This window comes from Centrocercus urophasianus, unplaced genomic scaffold (assembly GCF_019232065.1).
Source record: "Centrocercus urophasianus isolate 14NV4802_14NV808 unplaced genomic scaffold, USGS_Curo_1.0 seq_10, whole genome shotgun sequence".
NCBI lineage: Eukaryota > Metazoa > Chordata > Aves > Galliformes > Phasianidae > Centrocercus > Centrocercus urophasianus.
The window spans coordinates 41,939,557-41,959,271 of record NW_024884142.1 but is presented as its reverse complement, the minus strand read 5'-3'; the positions used below and the strand labels follow the sequence as shown (position 1 = coordinate 41,959,271).

Genomic DNA, 19,715 nt, shown 5'->3' with positions numbered 1-19,715 from the left:
TAAATAAATACTAATATATATACATATCAGTATTCCTATATATATATATAAATACATTTTCAGCCATCATTAGCTATTGAATATCCAGTCTTCCTTTTCTAACACCTGAGCTGATTACATGAGTTTTGTTATATCAGACTGAGTACCACAGATTACTGCTCTTGGGCAACCATGATGTTGTATTTCCAGTATTGCTACATCCATTCCTGTCTCTTAGTAATCTTGGGGGGGAAGGGAGTGAAAAGAATTAATTTCTAAGAAGCAACGAGACTGGAGAAATAGAACATCTTTCAGACACAAAGAGAAAATAAAGTTTCATTTGTTTTACTTGATTCTCTTTTCCTCGCAAAAGAACAATTGAATCATCTTTCTGTTATATAAAAACAACTTTTGATACCAGTGTGGATACTGAAACAAGAAAATGTATGTTGTTTGAACTCTGCATTAATTAGCTTTGACTTCTTTATATCTGAACACTCTTTATCAAAAATTTGGTGCACTGTGATCCTTATAGTTGTTTTCCCTTAATAGTTCTTATAAATCTTGCATCCTGTGCTCTTTGAAAACCAGACACGTGTGGAGCACTTCTAATAGTTTCTAATGAGAATATCAACTAATTAAAAAATGCTTTCTTAACCACAACTGCATTTTAATCATTAAAAAAAGTCTCAGCAATGTAATCTTTCAATGCAACTGCAAAAGAAACATCTTTCATGGTTGAAAATTTGATGAAATACAATATATTTTGAAATCCAGGTCTCTGACTTCTGTCATTAGAAAATTTGTTAATTTTTAAGACTGTAGTTTTTCAACTACCCACATTAAGTCAAATTATAATTTATAATTTATTTGCCTTATTACAACACTTCATTTAAATGTCAGAAGATACAGCTTCTAGATGGGATATTTCACCAAGAACTGTGCACACAGAGCTTTTCACATATGGAAATAACTACAGCAGTTCTGTTCCACAGCATGAATTAACAAAGATTGATTGCAATCTGTTTTTATTAACTCAAGGAAGAAAAGCAGCGTAGCGATATTAAGAAAATTAATTATAACTTTCTAATCTGGTAATTAACGTGCAACTGGGCATGAGTGCTGTTAGAGGAATTCAGTGATTTGGCAGTCCTGGCAATTTATCATCTCTTTTAAGGTGGATAACAGTTTTCTAATCTTTGCTCTTTTTTTCTTTCTTTTCTTTTCTTTAATTTCTAAATGGTTTTCACAATTCAGATGTTAGGTATGGCCTTTCAGTATAGTGATGTAAACTGAAGTATAGAGGTATTCTTTACAACCCCCTTTTATTCTTTTCCAGTGTTGTAATGAAGTTTCTCATGAAGCAGTTTTACGAAACAGTGATTACTGGTAATTGACCTGCATGTGTTGAATATTCTTAAAATGCTACTGAGAATTTAATGTACCTTGTAAGTTGAGAAGCTTCCAATTAAATAGAGTTCTTAGGATAATCGCTTTCAAAACTAATCAGGTAATATAATGATGTTAATGAAACTCTTATTGACTTAATTGTGACAAATTAATAAACCTAACCAATGCAATTACTTTCATGGTTATATTAGGTTGCATTTTACACAAGCAACCCATAAATGTTTTTTACAGAAACACAAAAAGAATATAGAAATTATGTAGCTGTACTAAATCAGCATGACAAGGTGACTCGAGTGGAGGAGTGTTTGTGCCCCTCTTGCTATCTTTATGATGCATAAAGGTCATCTTGAATCACCCTGTGCTCTGTGCCTCTCGTCTATTAAGAAACCAAATGCTACTGAACAAAAATTAGAAGCAGGGTCTGAACAGTGGTATTGATAAGAGAAAATATTCTTAATGTCTGGCTGAACAAAAAAATGTAGTCTTGTCAATAAAATTTGTTTTCAGTTTTGAAGTCCAGGAGGTCTTCCAGAAGCAAATTCAGTCCTATAAAAATGCCTCAAGGCTTTTTGTAATGATAAGTTGTTTTTCCTCACAATGTAGGTATGCAGTGTTAACGTTAACACTGAAATCCTTTCATTCTGTTTGATAGATAGGCCTTTATTGTCTTTTTCCTTCTTTGTTTTTCATAAAAACAAACTTTTTTTCCTTTTCTCCTGATTGCTTATCAGTTGTGTATGCAGGTAACTGAAAGGTGATCCTCTTTTGTGTCATTCAGTTTCTGCTGTGATGGCCAGTATGATATTCATATTGAGAAAGAAACTATAAAAGAAGATACTCAATTCCTCTGTCAGGAGAAATAAGGATTATTAAACAGTCTTTATCTGCTGAGTTCCTTCTGGTTTTTCTCTGTTCCATTTTGCATTGAGCTGTTGCTAGGTATCCTGTGCACATTCATACCAATGGTTTGCCATTATCGTATCAGTGTTGTGGGAGGTGAGACAGACTCAACCAAGTATTCCTCTTGCTGCAATGAGCCTGCCTGTGTTAGAATGATTACCAAGTTCTGTGATGGCTAAACCTGAACTATTTATTTTTCTAAGAATGCCATGTAATTTGGAATGACTGTAGTAGGGAGCTAATACCTGGTGAGTCAATCTTAAGAGTGAGTGTTCTGATGAGGAAGTATTCCATTGGCATGTTTTGCACAGATATGTAACTCACCATGGGCTGACTTGTCTAAGGGCAGAAGTCTTTAGGAACTCATAAGTGTTTCTTCTTGTTGAAGAAAGCAAGCATTCTGACTTTTTACACCTTAGTTTAGAGGACTGATGAGGAGAATCATGTGTGCTTGTGTTAGGTGAATGCATCTAGCTGACATCCAAAATATGTTGTACCTCCTATGTTCCTGCTGAAATCTCACATTAGAAATAAAGCAATTTTGTGTTTACTGCTTTCTGATGAGCAGACCTTGCTCATTTTTTTGTAGATCATGACCAGATTCAACCTGAGGATGGGGTGAATGTAATTTTTAAAGATGTACCAGAATAGTTGGCTCTATTTTAAACAATTCACTGCCCACAAACAAGCTATAATAAAATCCTAGCAGTAAATGTGAAAGACACACAAATGCCACTATAACCAGAGGGTAAAGAAAAAATAAGGCTTGTTAGTTTGAGAGCTATTCAGAAGGAAATGAAGAGAGGCTAGTGAGCCAGCTAAGCATTTTGTTCCAGAAAATTTGCCTTCATTGGTTTAAATTTCATGTTAAAATTACATTTTTATTGTTACACCTCTGACACATTTTTATGAGGAAGTTAATAGGAGAGAGCAATCTTTCTGCAAATTAAATGAAAGGCTACTGATTCCAGCTGACATCTCTGAAACTGCTGCTTCATTCCTTGCAGTAGTTGTGAGAGAAATAAATGAGCAAGTATTCATTATAATTGAGCTTTAATGATAGCCATATGCTATGTATCTTGTAATGGTGCTTGTGTTGTGTGGTTTCTGTGTAGTATAAAAAAAATGTATAGTCTGTCTGTAAAAGGCCCATTAATGTAACTGTCTTGATTCAATACTTAGCCTTGCTGGAGCTTGTGTGTTTTAAATATCTCCCAGCAAGCCACAGTCAGTACAGCAAATCTGACAGACTTTCTGGTTGACCTTTCACGTTGTCCATTTCATGTCGTATTGCATTCTTTATAGATAAAGAAATCTGTTGGAGCAAAGAAGATTCTAAGTGTTTCACTTGGATCTTAATTATTTTCAAATTAATATTGTCTAGCAGATAGTTGAATGCTCACTCTTTCAGCAATGTTTCACATCACTTCATAATTTTTACTGAGGTACAAATAAATTATTTTCTCTATTATCTATCTGGAATCAGTTTTGTAAATTAATTGAATTTTGCATAACATTTTTATTATTCATAATTGCCTTAAAAGCTTTTAGACCTGGCTTTGAAGGCTTAAATGTTTAGTAGCATCCAAGGTTTTAATGAGTGGTACAGGTTCACAAACTTGGTTTTGGGTGAAGTAAACTTCAGGCAGTGCTTCAAGTTACTTCTTTTTTTCCTACAGTTAGTGAAGTACTAAACAGTCCATTTTGTGAATGATAGATTTGTTTGTCTTAATGATGTAATTTCATGATGCTCATCATAAAAATAAAAGAAGAACACTGTATGGTCTTTACTTGTTTCCCTCCTCCTAAAATGCACAGTGGTGGATGTTCTAAGTATTTTATTACCATTTTACTACTATTTTTAAACAAGCTTAACTCATCAAGAGTATGCAGTTTAGCTCTCTACTGCTTTATTTCATGACTTTTGAGGGGTTTCAGGAATTAAATAATCACAGGAAGAAAGGTATAATTCGCGTAATTACTTTGTATGTTTTAATATTGAACAGAGAGCTACACGTAAGTTCTTCCAGATGAATGTTTGTCTAGCCATTTCTTCAAGATCTCCAACATGGAGTTTCCATGCTTTCTCATGGAAGCTTGTATCAGTGTTTCTGCCTTCACTGTTGGGAGTTCTGGAGGATTTGTTTGTTCCTGGTGTTTGTCCTAGAATTTCAATACTTTACTATTTCAGTGGAATATTTCTTCCCTTTTACGTATTGGAAGAGAACTCTTGTCATGTCAAATTTGTTACCAGTTAACAAGAACAGCCCTAGTGTAGTGCTTTCTTTGTTCCTAATCATTCTTGTTACTCTTCTCTAAGCTTTCTAAAATTTGTCCCTGTTTTTCTTGAAATGTTGGTGTTCAGTATTGATCATATTTCAAAAAGGACCTTTCCATCTCTGAATAAAACAAGGCCTTTAGAACTTTCATCCCTGAGATCATGTTTAAGCCACACCATCTGCCCCATGACATGCCTTGTTTGCATTTCCACTTAACATGCTTCTCATTTCCTAAAACCTTCTTCTCCATTCCTGCTTCTCCAAGTTTTGGGGGATGCAGCAAATCGCTTAGTAGTTTTGTGAATTTTCCAGGTTTCTTTTTCATAAACATTTTTTGAGTAAAAAAAAATACTTGTTTTCTCAGAACAACTGCCAGTATAGGCTAGATTTGTTTCCCCTACTCAAGAATAACAGAATGAGAAAACAAATGTTATTTGTTTGATTAATTGACATCAATTTATATAATTTTTATGTTACACTGAACCATATTAGTATCTGATCCTTTTCGTTTCATTCTCTATTGAGCCTTTTGAAGTAAGCAACCTCTTTATTTTCTCCTCTTCTTCTGTAACTCTTCTGTATAAGCCTGATTGGTTTGTCATTTGTCAGTCATGTATTGACTAAACATGCCTTCCCTATATTCACAGTGTTAGAAAAGAGCTGTAGAGAGAGCAGCTGTAGCATAGATTGTTATCTGTACTTGCCTATTCCAGGGTGGAGGAGAGGTTGGCCCTTTTTTGTTCCATCCCCTAATTCACCCACACATCAGAGACAATTCAGGCTCTGGTTTCTAGCTCTTGAAGATGCCCTTTAGAAATCTGCCTACTGGAAAGAGACAAAAGTTAGAAAAGGGAGGCAGCTTCACTTTTTGCATTTTCTCTGATCTTTTGGGCAAGCTGTTTCTCTCATAATCCCCAAACTGTAATACGGTAAGAGTTAAGAAATAAATCATTTTGATAGACGAGACAGAATTTATTTTAAGTCACTCTTAAGAAATGTAAAATAGCTGCTCTTGATGGTTTATGAGTTCAACGATGCCGTTACTCAAAAGCTTTCTATTACACAAGAAATATATTTTGTACTTTTCTAAAATATTTATTTAATCTGACATTATCTTTCAAAAGTGTCACAAAGACTCATCAGTATGCCATATCTTTACAGAATCTACTACTCCATTCCTGTTAAGGTCTTCATTTCAGTTTGAAGAATAAGTGTGGTGCACATTTCTTCACTGAAGCCATTAAAACAGTGAAAGATGGCAAACAGTATTTCAAACATTTTACCAAATGTTTTGCCACTTTTTCAGTGTGCGTAATAAAATTGTGTGCTGGTGCAAGAACAAAAAAGTACACATTCTGTCTCAGGCATGACTCCAGAAATCTGTTTTCTATGCCTTTGATTGTTCTATCATTTTAAATGGTAATATTTTCATGCTCATTTCAATTCATCCTTTATTATTTTCATTATATTGATTAAAATCCCATTAATTTTAAGAAAAGCTTATTTCACTACTTAATGCCAGCTCCCTTATCATCAAATAATACAAATAATTTGCAAAATCCTCCAAGAAATGACTTAAGTGTGATCAAGACTATTAATTCATGGGCTGCGGATTTTTTTTTTTTTTTTTTTTTTAAGTATTACTCTTAGAAGAAATGTTTGATGCTTCCAATTCTTCTGCTCTGTCAATGTAGCTTGTATCTTTCAGCCTTTTTTGGCTCAATTAAATTATTTGGTAATTTAATAGAAAACTCCTTCCCTTCTTCAGGATACTCACTACTTTAAAGTGTTATTGTCTCCTAATATAAAATATGTATTTCTGCAAAAAGATTAAGAAACAAAATCAATTAAAAATAATAATAATACAAGCCTTCACTTTATTTAGCATTCAAGGTAATGTTTGTCTTTTTTGTTTTATTTTTATTCTCCTTGTGGTATAATCAAATTGTCCTGGATCATAGTTTCTGGTGTATGTCTGAGAATTAAGCTATATGTGCTGTGCTTAGATATCCCAATAGTATCACTGCTTTCTTATAAATAGCTCATCTGTAAGATGAGCAGCAGCTATGTAAAAATATTTGTTGCTTCAAGTAATTTATAAGTAAACTGAAGGTGAAATTTGGGGCTTGGTGCAACACAACTGAACAACTGGTAGCAGAGACTCTACCAGAGCTGTAGAAGCTGTAATTGGGTGCCCTCCTTCCTAAGAGAAAAATCAGTTACATACTAGATTACGTGTGTTTTTATGTCTGATATTTGATAGATAGTAGGATAGACTCCTGTTTATTTCATTCATTAGTTAACAGATTTGATTGCATGTTAGCCCTTGTTTAATCACATGAACAATGAAACAGTTTATTCATTTATGAAAATGTTATCAATTTAAATTGTATTTAATGAAACAGCATTGCATCATGTTTGGGACACAAGCATGACATTCAAAATCAGAAAATTATAAATAATATCAGTGTATTTTACAAGACCAGTTATATGCTTGAGACTAATGTCATTTGAGAAAAACAGCAGTAGCTTCTTATCATGAAATTGCCTGAATTATACTGAATAATGTGTCGTGTGTAAAGTGGGGAAAAGAAGTTTGTAAATTATTTTTAACTAAGGACTTCCTTTATAATAATTCAATTTAATCTGGATTCTCAAATAGATTGAAGGATAATTTGTGCATAAACTAGGACATAAACTGTTGGGAAGAGGATCGAGAAGAGTCAGTTTTTTTCTTTGTATTGCTGGTTTCCAGTAAATAAACCAGTTTCCAAATCTCAATGTTGTGAGTTGAAAGGATTTATATAGCGATACTGGCATTTCAGTTAGGCTGCATGAATTCTCAGTGCAGGACTGAATGAATGTTTGCCCAGGGAGGTGGTGGAGTCACCGTCCCTGGCAGTGTTCAGGAGGCGTCTGGACGACGTGCTGCGTGATATGGTTTAGTGCTTGTGGTGGCAATGGTGATGAGGAGACGGTTGGACTGGATGATCTTATAGGTCATTTCCAACCTTGTGAATCTATGATTTGTTCCTATTTACTACTGCTATTTACATACTGGATTATTTTACCCAGTCAGTCTGAAATACCTTGCGTTTACTTCCAAAAACTGTGCTTAGTCTCTACACTGCGTGTAGAAACTACTCAGCTTCTTCCCTAATAGGATAAGTAATTTCTGTGCTTAATGTTGCTGTTGAAATGCATGTTGTCCTCTCCACCTCAACTCTTGCTGTCCACTCCCTGCATATTTGTACTACTTGTCATCTCTGCTATCATTTTAATGTCAGTTACAGGATTTTAATGTTTGAACATTACTGAAATCACCAGAAGCTTTTCTGTTGGTTGTGAGTAAGGATCAAGCTCATAGACACTGGCACTAAGAAAACCAAACATTTATCTGATCCCAGAATAAATGGATTTATGTGACACAGCAATGTGTGTGTAAGGAGAAAGAAGATTGAAGCAGACTGGATGAAAGGGACATTTATACTTTTCTTAAAGCATTTGTCAAAACAGATTACATCGTAGCAGCAGTAGTCTGAAAAAGACTACTTCAATTTTTTTATCCAGACAAGCTGTCCGTCTCAATGAGCCAGATTTCTGTTTCCGTAGTGTTTCATACTGCTGCTAAGAATCTGTGAAAGCAGACACTTGAAGGGAGAGGTATCCCTCAACAACAGTGGTGCTTCTGTGTTATACATGTTTAGACTGATAGATATAGATCTGTAAGTGCATATGCAAGTATAATCTATGGCATTTGTAAGTTAATGTTATCGTTGTATGAATGTCGCAGCTGCAAGTCTTGCAACAAGCTGTCTGATACCTGAAACTGCAGCTATATTAGAAGGAGGAATATCTGATTTTCAGTCTGAATGTCAATTTGTAGCAAATCCTCAGCAGGAAAAAAAAAAAAAAAAAAAAAAAAAAAAAGCTTAGCCTAAATGTTAAATGTTGGAAAAGTTATATAAAACTGGAAGCAGAGTTGTGTAGAGATGTGCAGAGCAGTGTAGGTTAAGAGTACTGATTCCAGTGGTTATAATAGGTTAAGGAAGAAAGCATTCTTATGTTATTTCAATGTGAGGATCTGAAAGAAGCTTAAGGATTGGACAAAGTTAATTTGTCTTCTGAATTAAAAGGCAGGACAGAGAGGAAGAGAGCATACATAAATAATGTTTGTCATGGACTTTTCCAAAATTCTTCTTTCAACCCCTTCCTCAGTGAAAACACCATGAAAGTTGACTTCTCAGAGACAGGCTTTGGAGTTTTTCATGGGGAATGGGAGATTTTTGTTTGTTTAGGTTTGGTAGGGGGGAATTGACTGCCACCAACAGTGAATTACACAAGTTGTAGTAGGAAATTGTGTTCTAACACCTTCTTATTGCACTGATATCAGAACTCTAGACTTCTATTCATGACTTTTCATTTCCTGTTATTTTCACTTTTCTTCAGGAACTTGATTAAAACTACTCTGTGCTGGTTATTATCCCCTGCCCTCATCTTCTGTGCTATGTTCCCTCTTCTTATTTTAGCCCCTGGAAATTGATTAATTAAACCTTTAGTGCATAAAGTAATAAGAAACATGAATTGTTTAGTTCATTCAGTGTTACATTGTCAGGCATATGTAGGACTGTGCTGTGCTCAAATAAATAACTTTAATCAGAAATTATTACATTAGCAAGTATAGTTTTAAATGGTGACACTGAAAATTACCTTTAAGCACTTACAATGTCTAATAGTGATATTTGAATTTTCGCACGGCCAGCCTATGAATTATCTCTCGCTTTCTCAACCTCTTCTTCATGTGAGTGCATGCACAAGCTCACTGTTCATAAACTCCGTTATTTTACTTCACCATGCCAGTTCCACAGGCTTTGATTCCCCTTTAGAGTAGCAGTAACATGCTAAGTGTTATAGGGCTGATAGTCACAAGGGCTGTAAAATCTTTGATGGTGAAGTCCTAAAGAAATGTAATGTATTTCCTCTGAGAAATGCTGCAGGAATCTGGCATAAACAAAGCAGATGAATACTTGGCATGAATGGGCTGGTGAGGTTATTTTAAACATCACTAGGCACATCGCTAGATCCAAATGTTCAGAATCCATGTATCAGATCACAAACATAGTACTCAATGGTGTCTGGTGCTTTTCAGAGACCAAGGAAGGAGTGCTCTATTTTTCATTCTCAGCAGCTGTCAGACCTCAGTGCATACAGTAAAGCATGATCTTCCCACAGCCAATTTCGCTTGCCTCTGCTTACTCTCTGCTGCTCCCCAGAGCTAGATGAGGCTATTTCTTCATCTTGGTTCTCCTTTCATTTTGGTCCCCGCCTGCCTCTTGGCTCCTCCTGCTTCCTCTGCTGCTGTTTCCATTTGCCTTGGTGTCGGCTCATTTCACTATTCCCCAGCTGCCATCATGACTCCAATCTTAGGACGAACAAGAATTTTTCCACCATGCAGACTGGTCCTGCTGTCATGTGATTAAATTTTGATGTTATTGAACAGTGCTGTTTTTGTTTTTTTTTTTTTACTGGGCAGAACACTTAGAGGTATGTCACAGCCCATGACTTGGATGTGTACACTCCTTCAACAGCTCAACTGAGACAACCTTTCTCAGAGGTAGGAACCAAGCCTGAAGGAGGCCACAGAACAAGCTGATACCACATCCACTTTCTGTTTCTTCCCACTTTTCTATTAACAGTGCTCCTCAGTCTCTCTGCCTGTTCTGACCAGTTTACAAAGAGATCACCAGTGGAATGGTCACCTTGAGGGAAATTAGCCCACTTGAAACACACTGCATGATTGTTTAGCAGTTTGACTTTTTGCCTGCAAGTACTGTAAGGAAATAGTTACTATTTCAGGAGACCTTTAAAGGTTGCTGGGTACATTTCTCAACAAAGGGGAAAGGCAAAATGTTGAGAGGAAGAGAGCTTTTGTCCTTGGAAAAATTAACCACTCGGATAATGTAAGAAATGTGCATAGGTACTCTAAGGAGTCTAAAAAGCCTGTTAGTTCTCAAGAATCATTCAAATGTTCTGACTAGTCCCATCTTCCTAAAACTGATAGGGGGAGCGTTTCCTTTTCTCTTGCCCTTTTACAGACAAGTCTCTATTAGGTCTGTGGAGGTGTGCCACCTACATCAACTTTGAAAAACCCAATGGACCTCATGGAGAAAAGTAGGCTTCTTGTTTTCAGAGCTGTTCTGTTAGCATCTCTTCAGAGTTGTCCTAATCGTTTCACGAATTATGAATGGTCAGACACAGCACTTGACATTTCCTACCCTCATTCTCAGCCTTCAGCTAGATGATGATGAACATGTGCCTCCCTTACAAATGGATGTGTCTCCTGCACTGACAGAACAGAGTTGTCAGGAGATCAGCATACATTAGTGCTGACACTGCATATGACTAGGCAAACAGAGAAAATTAATGTTCTCAAACTAATAGCTCCAGGGCCAATAACTCTTCATTATCTCACTTGTTACAGTATACAAACCATTTGTGTTCTGCCTGACATTTCAGCATAGAAATGTTTCTGTCCCCTGTAGTACTGTAAAATTGAGTAACTACTTTTGTTGCTAGCCTGCACACTGCAGTTGCTGATGGCACTAATTCACTGTCTGCATCCTTCTGCTAAGTCAGCATCCCTAGGAATCACCTCACCAGGTAATTGCTGGCAGCGATTGGTCTTTGGAGGGAGCAGCTCAGCTGAGCAGGAAGCAACCAGCTGGGCAATGATTAGGCAGGGGCAATGGTTATTCATTCATCATCACAGATGAGAAACTAACCAGCTGTTAGTACTTGCCTGAAAGATTCTCCTAACACCAAGGAATAAAACAGACATCAAAATGTGCCATGTAGCTAGCTACCTAATTTTAGTTTCTTTCTGTGCTGCCTTCAGCTGTTGAGGTGCTGTGTGAGAGATGCTTAACCAGGTTGTCATAATTTTCTCAGAAAAGAGATGCTGTGGACAACTCAGGGCTTCAGCAGCTCTATCTGCCTGGCTTGATGCTGCTTGGAGGGAAATAGGGATCACACAGGAGTGTAAAAAGTTATTTGCAATATAGCAAAAGTTGGACTGAGGTCTTTCATGCTTGTTGCTAGGGCTACAAACATTGAGCTAGCCTAGTCGCAAGTTCTCCATCTGATTTTGCAGGCAAGGTGCCACTGGACTTGGGGTGAAAGCTCAGTAGCAGTGGCTTGAACAAGCCTGGGATTTCACTGTTCTTATCTTTCTTTCGTAAGATAGGGGTGCAACTCATTCATGCTTTGAGGCATTAGCAAATAAATCATCAATTTCACTGTCTGTGAAGGCAGACCCTTACACCAAGATGTCGTATGTTGTATCCTTTGGGGAGAGGATGTGCGAAGGAAATAGATTAATAATAATCTGTAATTTATCCTTTAGCATTGCCTATGCACTCTGTGGCACATGTTGTTTTTTATTTTAAAAAGTATAATCTTCTAATTTAATTTTTTCTTTTTTTTTGGTCACAGTTTTTTTTTTTATAGTCATAAACCACAGCTGAATAGCAATGTCAGTTAGCTGCAAGAAAGGAGAAAGCTTTCAAGAAAGGAGACAGCACAGAGGTTTGCAGCGAATCTCTTCTCAAAGGCATCAACACCAACTCACCCTATAAATTCCCCAATCTGAGCTGTGGCATTGGATGTAACTGCTCTCTTAGCAAATTGGAAGCAAGGGATCAGCACTGGCTTCTGGGAACAGAAGAAGCTGCTCTTCATTAATTTTTATGATATATTGACAAATGCTTCCCTTTGGGGCGAAATAAAAAATCATTCTTATGAAAGCATTTTCAGAGGTGGCAATCCTAAATAATGCATGAAACATTAGTTATTCTGTGAAAATAACATCTGAGAATAACATATTTTTTGCTGCCATAGTGACTCCTTAGCTAGTGGAGTCATAGTATGCGGTTCTAGTAACAATTAAATATATTTTTTTTCCTTTATTAACTTAATTTTATATTGAGGGATTTTGTATCTTGCAAAGTTTATTTAGAATATATTGAATATTTGGTTATCAATCCATTTCTTTGTCTAGTAATGAAGAAAGCAAGTAAGTTTTATTTAGGATTTTGACATAGTTTGTGTCATCTTTGACTCCATTGCAACTTAGTCTTTTAAATATATATATTTTTAAATGAGAAATGGATATTGAGCATGTAAATGAAAATCTGACTCCTTACTGTCCTCATTCCATTTGTTCTAAATAGACTTAATTTATTTACTTAAATCAAAATATTGTTGTGAAAGACTGGTGGTGATAGATAAGAAATAGACTGAAACCTTTTACAATGTATAAGCATTTTGCTAGCAATGCCACAGCTAGTCATTATGTAGCCATACTGGCTTTTTTATTAAAGAAAGGCATTTCTTCATACAAAAAAAAGTAAAAATAAAATAGTGCTATACATGAAAATAATGAGCCATTTTCTTGAAATGAAATATGCCCTTAGAAATTTTTTTCTCACTGAAGTGAAATAATGGAGAAAAAATAGTAAATTTGATGTTTATTACATCTACAATAGAAATGTTAGATATGTTTATAATGCGCTGTGTTAAGTAAATCACAACATATGGCACCATCTGCACGGCTTTGACTGACTGGGTATATGGAAATAGAAAATTCAAGGACTTCTACTTTCCATGCCAAAATACTGCAGAAAGGTTTTCTTTTCTTGTCAGTTAATTCTGCTCAATAATTATCTTGAAATATTTTTTTTTAAATGTCATTTAAAAGGTGGCCCATCCAAAAAAAGGACAATTAATAATGAATTGTGAACTAGGAAAATCTTATTTTACAATTAAATAAATAAAAAAATAACATTAAAAAAGAGTTAACCTCTAGTGTTACTTTTTTGCTATTTATATTAATGTGCAAAGAGTTTTAAAATTCATCCAATACCTGAGAAATTAATTGAAATCTTGGGGAGATGTGGGCATCTGTCAAAGGCTAGCTGTGGATGAGTTGAGTCTCTCTGGGTTTACTCAGGGAAGAGAAAGACTCCATCTTTAGCTAAATCTCTTCTATGAAGTGATTTAATTCACTTATCTCCCTGTACAGATCATCAAAGGAGCCCTTGAAGAGATTAATTTCTGTGACTTGGACTTCCTTGGACTTGTATGCTCTCCCATTTCCATATTATCAGTTATGATTGGTTTCTTCATTGATATACAGTGTCAGTAGGCTAAATTACACAAGTCTTGGATATAAGCCATGTAGCTGAATCTCATGTTGTTATAATTTTAAAGCTGAAACTTGGAAAAGTAATTACATTATGCCTGCAAAATAATCTGAGAAGTTTCTACTAAATATCTACATAACCACATGGCAATTCAGGCTTCCTTTGAGAGGAAAAAATGAGGGATGATGTTTTCCTTCACAGAACAGCTAATAATTTTACTTTTTTTCTACTTATAAGGTGCACACTCCCAGAGGCTGAGCCCCCAGATAAAGCAAGAAGTATCTCCCAAGGGAACTGGGAGGGGAAGATGGATAAAAAATATGCAAAAAGCTGTAGGAAAGTTTGTGTGATTTCTCTGTCACCCTTTCCTTCTTTTTTACCTCAGTCTGGGAAGGGGCCCTCTCCATCATGGATAATGGGTGGCTGACTGAGTGGAGTGAGGTATGTGAATCAGGGTCTGCAGGCCAGGCTAAGTGATGTCCTGCTCATGCAGGTTCCTTTTAAAAGAGGTTTCTAGTTGTGTTCTCCAGACATATTTTCTTTTCGTATAGAACTTTGGGAAGTAACATTCATTTTCTCCAAGCTGAGTCTCGTGACTGGTGAATTTAAATGGACTCTTCTTAGTGCTATATTCTGATTTTTGTTATAGCATTTTGTATTTCCACCCACCATCATTACTGAGCAGCCTTTTTTTGTGGTGTAAAAAGTTATTTTCATAATTAATCCTAAAGGCTTGGATAACAGCAGCTCTCAACACTTCAAATTGCTGTTGCTGAGTCCCTTTTATTCTATCCTTTTACCTTTTCTACAGGCCAATTCTGCAGAAGGATACTGACTCTTAGATTAAGGTTTTGTATCTTGCAATAAACATTGATATTTTGAAGTCTTACTCTATCTCTAACTTACCCTCTGGGAAAGAATGGTGAATAATAAATTGTCTGCAGAGACTGGAACAGTGGTGCTCACTGATGGCCAGAATTTTAGGTGTTTTGACCCATTGAAGTATTTGTGTAGTTTCACTATGGGTTCACTGTTTCTTTCAGTTGAAAATTAGCTTCTACTTTATGTGATGTGATTAACAAAATAACAATAATCTTGCAAATATTATTGTTTCTATGAGTTTCAGTAGTTTTAAAAAAACTTGAAAATATTTGTTTCCTCTGTGGTTCCCTCTCCTTAGATATTTTTAATCCTTTGGAGGAACTGTGGTTCTGATACTTTTTGTTCTTATGCACAAAAGAAACAACAGTGGTCTGATGGAAAAATACTGGGTTGAGTTACCAGCAAACCATATTTCCTGCGAGGAAATCACAACAGCAGTAGTCCTACTTCAATATGTTGTTCTGATCCACATCCTCACTTTAGAGTTTACATAACCACATAATTCCAGTTATAATAATAAAAGATAAATTCTAAAGGTGTACTCATATTTTACAAGAAAAGAAAAATTTTATGAATTTCAAGTAATATAAATAACTTGATTATAGACTCAATAATTCTAAGTACTTTAAAACAGTGTCCTGCAAACTGATGCTATTTTAGCACTAATCTGAAAGTTCAAACTACAAGGTTAATCAGTGTGGCTTCTTCTTACTCCCTGAGATGTAGGAGGAATTTTGTTTTTGTCTGATGTCAGTATATAACAGACACTTAGTTGTAAAGAATATTAGCAGAGGAAAACTGAAAAATACAGGTAATAGAAAAAGTGAGTGTCATATCTGGATCCCTGTTTCCATCCTCTACATGTAGTATTATGTATGTCTCTTTCTGCAGACTGTATTTGTCAGCATACAGTTAGGACACAGGTGGTGTTTTCCTCTACCCTCTCTGAGAGGACCAGGAAAACCCATCTCATGAAAACATGCTGAGTCTGGTGCAATTGAAGGAATTTTGTTGTTTTTGTTTTTTACCATGGATTGGTTCACTGAGTTTACCTGGCCTGATGGCTGCTGATGGTTCTTACTTGTCCTAAAGGGGGAAACAGATCCTAGCCTGGCTGGGAGCTGGCAGGGCTCATTGACAGGGGGAAGGGTATAAAACCAGGCTCTCTAGAGATAGAGGTAAGGCAAAGGACTCAGCTGAAGTACATCTACACCAATGCATGCAGCATGTGCAACAAAAATGAGGAACTGGAAGCCTGTGGATTTCGGAAGCTGTTTTGAACAGAAATGGTGGAGTTCTCAATTATTGGTGAAGTCAGACGAGGGGCTAGCGCAACGGCTTCTTTGGACTTCTGAAGGGCAGACTTTGAACTATTCAGTACACTGGCAGGGAGGGTCCTTTGGGGTTCAGTCCTGAAGGGTAAAGTCCAGGAAAGCTTGACACTCCTGAAGAAGGAAGTCTTACAGGCACAGGAGCAGGTTGTCCCCCTGTGAGATAAGATGAGCTGGTGGGAAAGAAAACCAGTCTGTAAGAACAGGAAACTTCGAGGCTCCAGGAGAAAAAGAGAGTCTATCTCCTATGGAAGAAGGAATGAACAACTCAGGAAGAGTACAAATAAGTTGTTTGGATGTGAAGGGAGAAAATTAGAAAGGCAAAAACTCAGCTTGAGGTCAGCTTGACCAGTGGGGTAAAAGAAAAAAAAATGTTTTTACAAATATTTTAACAGTAAAGGAGAATCTCAGTCCCTTACTGGTTGTGACAGGACAACCACTGAAAATGAGGAAAATAAGGCAACTGATCACAATTGGTGTTCCCCAGCAGTCAATATTGAGGCCTGTCCTGTCGCATATCTTCACTGATGACCTGAACAAGGGTATTGAATGCACCCTCTGCAGATGACATCAAGCTGGTAGAAGGTGTCCATCTGCTTGGGGATAGGCCCTCAGTAGGGCCTTCTTATCTGAGGCTAGATCACTGGGCTGAGGACAATGGGAAAACCGAGTGGCACGTCCTGCACTTTGACCACAACAACTCCAGGCAGTGCTACATGCTTGGAGCAGAGTGGCTGGAAAACTGTGAGGAAGAAAAGGACATGGGGGTGCTGGTTGACGCTGAACATGAGCCAGCAGTGTGCCCAGGTGGCCAAGAAGGCCAATGGCATTGTGGTTTGAGAGCAGGAAAGTAATCATTCCTCTATATTCAAACTCTAGTGAAGATGCACCTCAAGTACAGTGTTCAGTTCTGTGCCCATCATTACAAGAAAGACATTGAGGCCCTGGAGCATGCCCAGAGAAGGGCAACAAAGCTGGTGAGGGATCTGGAGCACAAGTCTTATAAGTAGCAGCTGAGAGAACTGGGTTGATCAGTTTGGAGAAGAAGCAGCTCAGGGGTGATTTTATCCTTTCTACAACCACTTAAAAGGATGTTGTGGCAAGATGGGGATCAGCCTCTTCTTCCACATAACTAGTGATATGGCTAGAGGGAGTGGCCTCAAGTTACACCAGGGGAGATTCAGGTTGGAAGTTAGGAAAAATTTATTCTCTGAAAGAGTGATCAGGTGCTGGAACAGGTTGTCCAGGGAAGTCACCATTCCTAGAGGTGTTAAAAAAATGTTTAGATGTTGTACTGAGGGACATTATACTAAAGGACATGGTTTAGTGAGGACATGTTGGTATTAGGTAAGCGTTTGGACTGGATGATGTTGGAGGTCTTTTCCAACCTTGGTGATTCTATGATTGATTGATTCTATGACCTTGCAAAATATCTGAGCACTGGATTTTTTTTTAATTTTTATTTATTTGTTTATTTATTTTATCTCATGCATGGGCAGAAATCAACATTTTAATATTGACAGTTATGAAGATTTACTGAAGTAAAATTTACCATGCATTTACTTCACATTATTCTCCAGGATACACAGTGCCATTTACCTGTGCTTTGTAAATGTACTCACTCTTTATAATTCTTGACACAGAAGTATTCTTCCATTTCACCATTTTATTTCCACACTAGTTTCTTTGTTGCTTAAGGTCTGTTTTGTTTTGATATTATATGATATCTAGAAAACTCCTGGAGAGATTGAAAAAAAGCACCCTCTTCTGTTTCCTTTTTTTTTTTTTTTTTTAAGCTTTGAGTCCATTAAACATAAAATGAAGTCTAATTTCCCTGGTTAAAAAGCATCAGAGAGTATGAAATCTCTTGTATTCTGTGTGCTGAGCGCTTTGTTGATCTGGTAATATTTCTCCAGAAGCTGACTATCTGCATAGCTGTGTGTTCTTGAATACCACCTTAAAGTAGGCATAAATTTAAATGGAGCCAGAAGCAATATTGTGGCTACTGCATTTGCATGCTCATTTATCTGCTTTGTTATTCCAAGAAATGAAATATAAGAAAGAATATTAGACATCTAAACTGAGGGATGCATGGAAAATATCTGAAGACTTGAATCCTTCAATTCTATCACTTGTTGATAAAAGCTTGTCAGTGTTGACTTAGAGTGCGCATCAGAAAAAAAAAGAAAAACAAGCAGATATTATCATAACTTTGCAGATTTGCCAGAAATACCTTTATATATTTTTTTCTAAACAGCTGTCCCAAATGAAGTCAGTTAAAGATATGTTAAAAATTACATAAATGCAACATAGACATTTCTACTTGTGCTGCACTAAAAGTAAAGAGGTAAGTTTTTTCTCTCAAGCCATCTTAAGCGAGAGAATCTTCCACTGATGATAAACCTTGCAGTGATGCTCAAGTAAACATTGCTGCATGCAGAAAACCTCTTGATAGCTGTGTTTGGAAAGTTGTCTGATTAACAAAACACAGTACATCAAAATGTTCTGACAGAATGTGTTGATATCAGCAGAAGTCCTGGTGGAGCACAGGTAGGAACTTAATATGTTTTCTGCCAAATTTGGTTGATGCATTGCTGCAGGATCAACTCAATGTTTCCACTTTGAAACTTACTGAAGAGTTTAATAGAAAAAATGATGGGTTTTTGCAAGTTGCACCACAATACAGCAACCTTTCAAAACCTTGGAAAATTTCACTTTGTTCTGGTCAGCTCTGCTTACTAGTAATGCGTTATGTCAACTCTATTAGTACGGGTAATCTGGGAGCAAGCTAAAATATTTTCTTCAAGAAGTCAGCATTGAGACAGGATTATGGACCAGTATGGCCCTGAGAAGGTGCCTGTTTCTCAGATGAATGATTGGTCTGGTGATGTCAGTTCTTCAGTCTTCAGATAAGTGTTTCCAGATTCTGTCAGCAGTACTCACCTTTATCTTATTTTTAATAATATCTTAAGTTTTTATGCCACCATTTGGAAAACTTTTTACCAACAGTAAAGCAAGTAACTGCAAGCCAGTTGGGTTTGCTTTCTTCATTTTTGTCTTCATCAAATGTAAAAAACACTCTATTCTTCATAAAATTGCTCTTAAAATGTGATATTCAGATCCCAGAAAGCTGTTGTTCTTTTTCTGTTGTATAAAAGCTGGCTTGTCTGCATCTTTGCAGAACCCTGATTGGTTATCTCATTGAATTTCTCTGCAAGATTAGAAATATTTTTCTCCTTTGGAGTTTTGCACAATTGTGCATCAGAGGACCTCCATGTGTCCCAGTCCTTGTGTCTTTATGGCCAGGCAAGAGAGCTTCTACTGATCTCTTCCCTTTTGCTCAGCCAAGTTCTCTCTCCACTCAGAGCTCAAGTAAGCTCAGTTAATGCGGTTTGGGAAAAAAAATGTGGAGCATCCCTATGGGGAAATATTTGGCACATGCTATGGTACTTCAGAAGTGGGGCAATGTAAGTTCATCTGTCAGGAGGTAATATTCTGGGTTTATTTTTGGTGGCACTTCAGTGAGCTTCAAGGCTGCTTTCAGCTCAAGGCCAGGCTGCCAAAGGTGTTGCAAGGTTTAAAGCCATGGCATTTAAGTAGAACACAGACATGTTCTTTATTTGTCATCTTTATTCTGCTTTTAAAGTTTAATGATTTGGGATTATTTTCATCATTTGAGTAACAGTTTATCCCAGGAAGAGTGCTCACTTTTCATGGTCGTGTAAGTGCTAACT

At 36.6% G+C, this 19,715-nt stretch overlaps 1 protein-coding gene across 1 annotated transcript in view; it reads left to right on the top strand.

Moving 5' to 3' along the window:
• Positions 1-19,715, top strand: part of MAN1A1 (mannosidase alpha class 1A member 1) — a 135,178-nt gene that overhangs the window by 86,056 nt on the left and 29,407 nt on the right. The gene's annotated exons all lie outside the window — the stretch shown is intronic.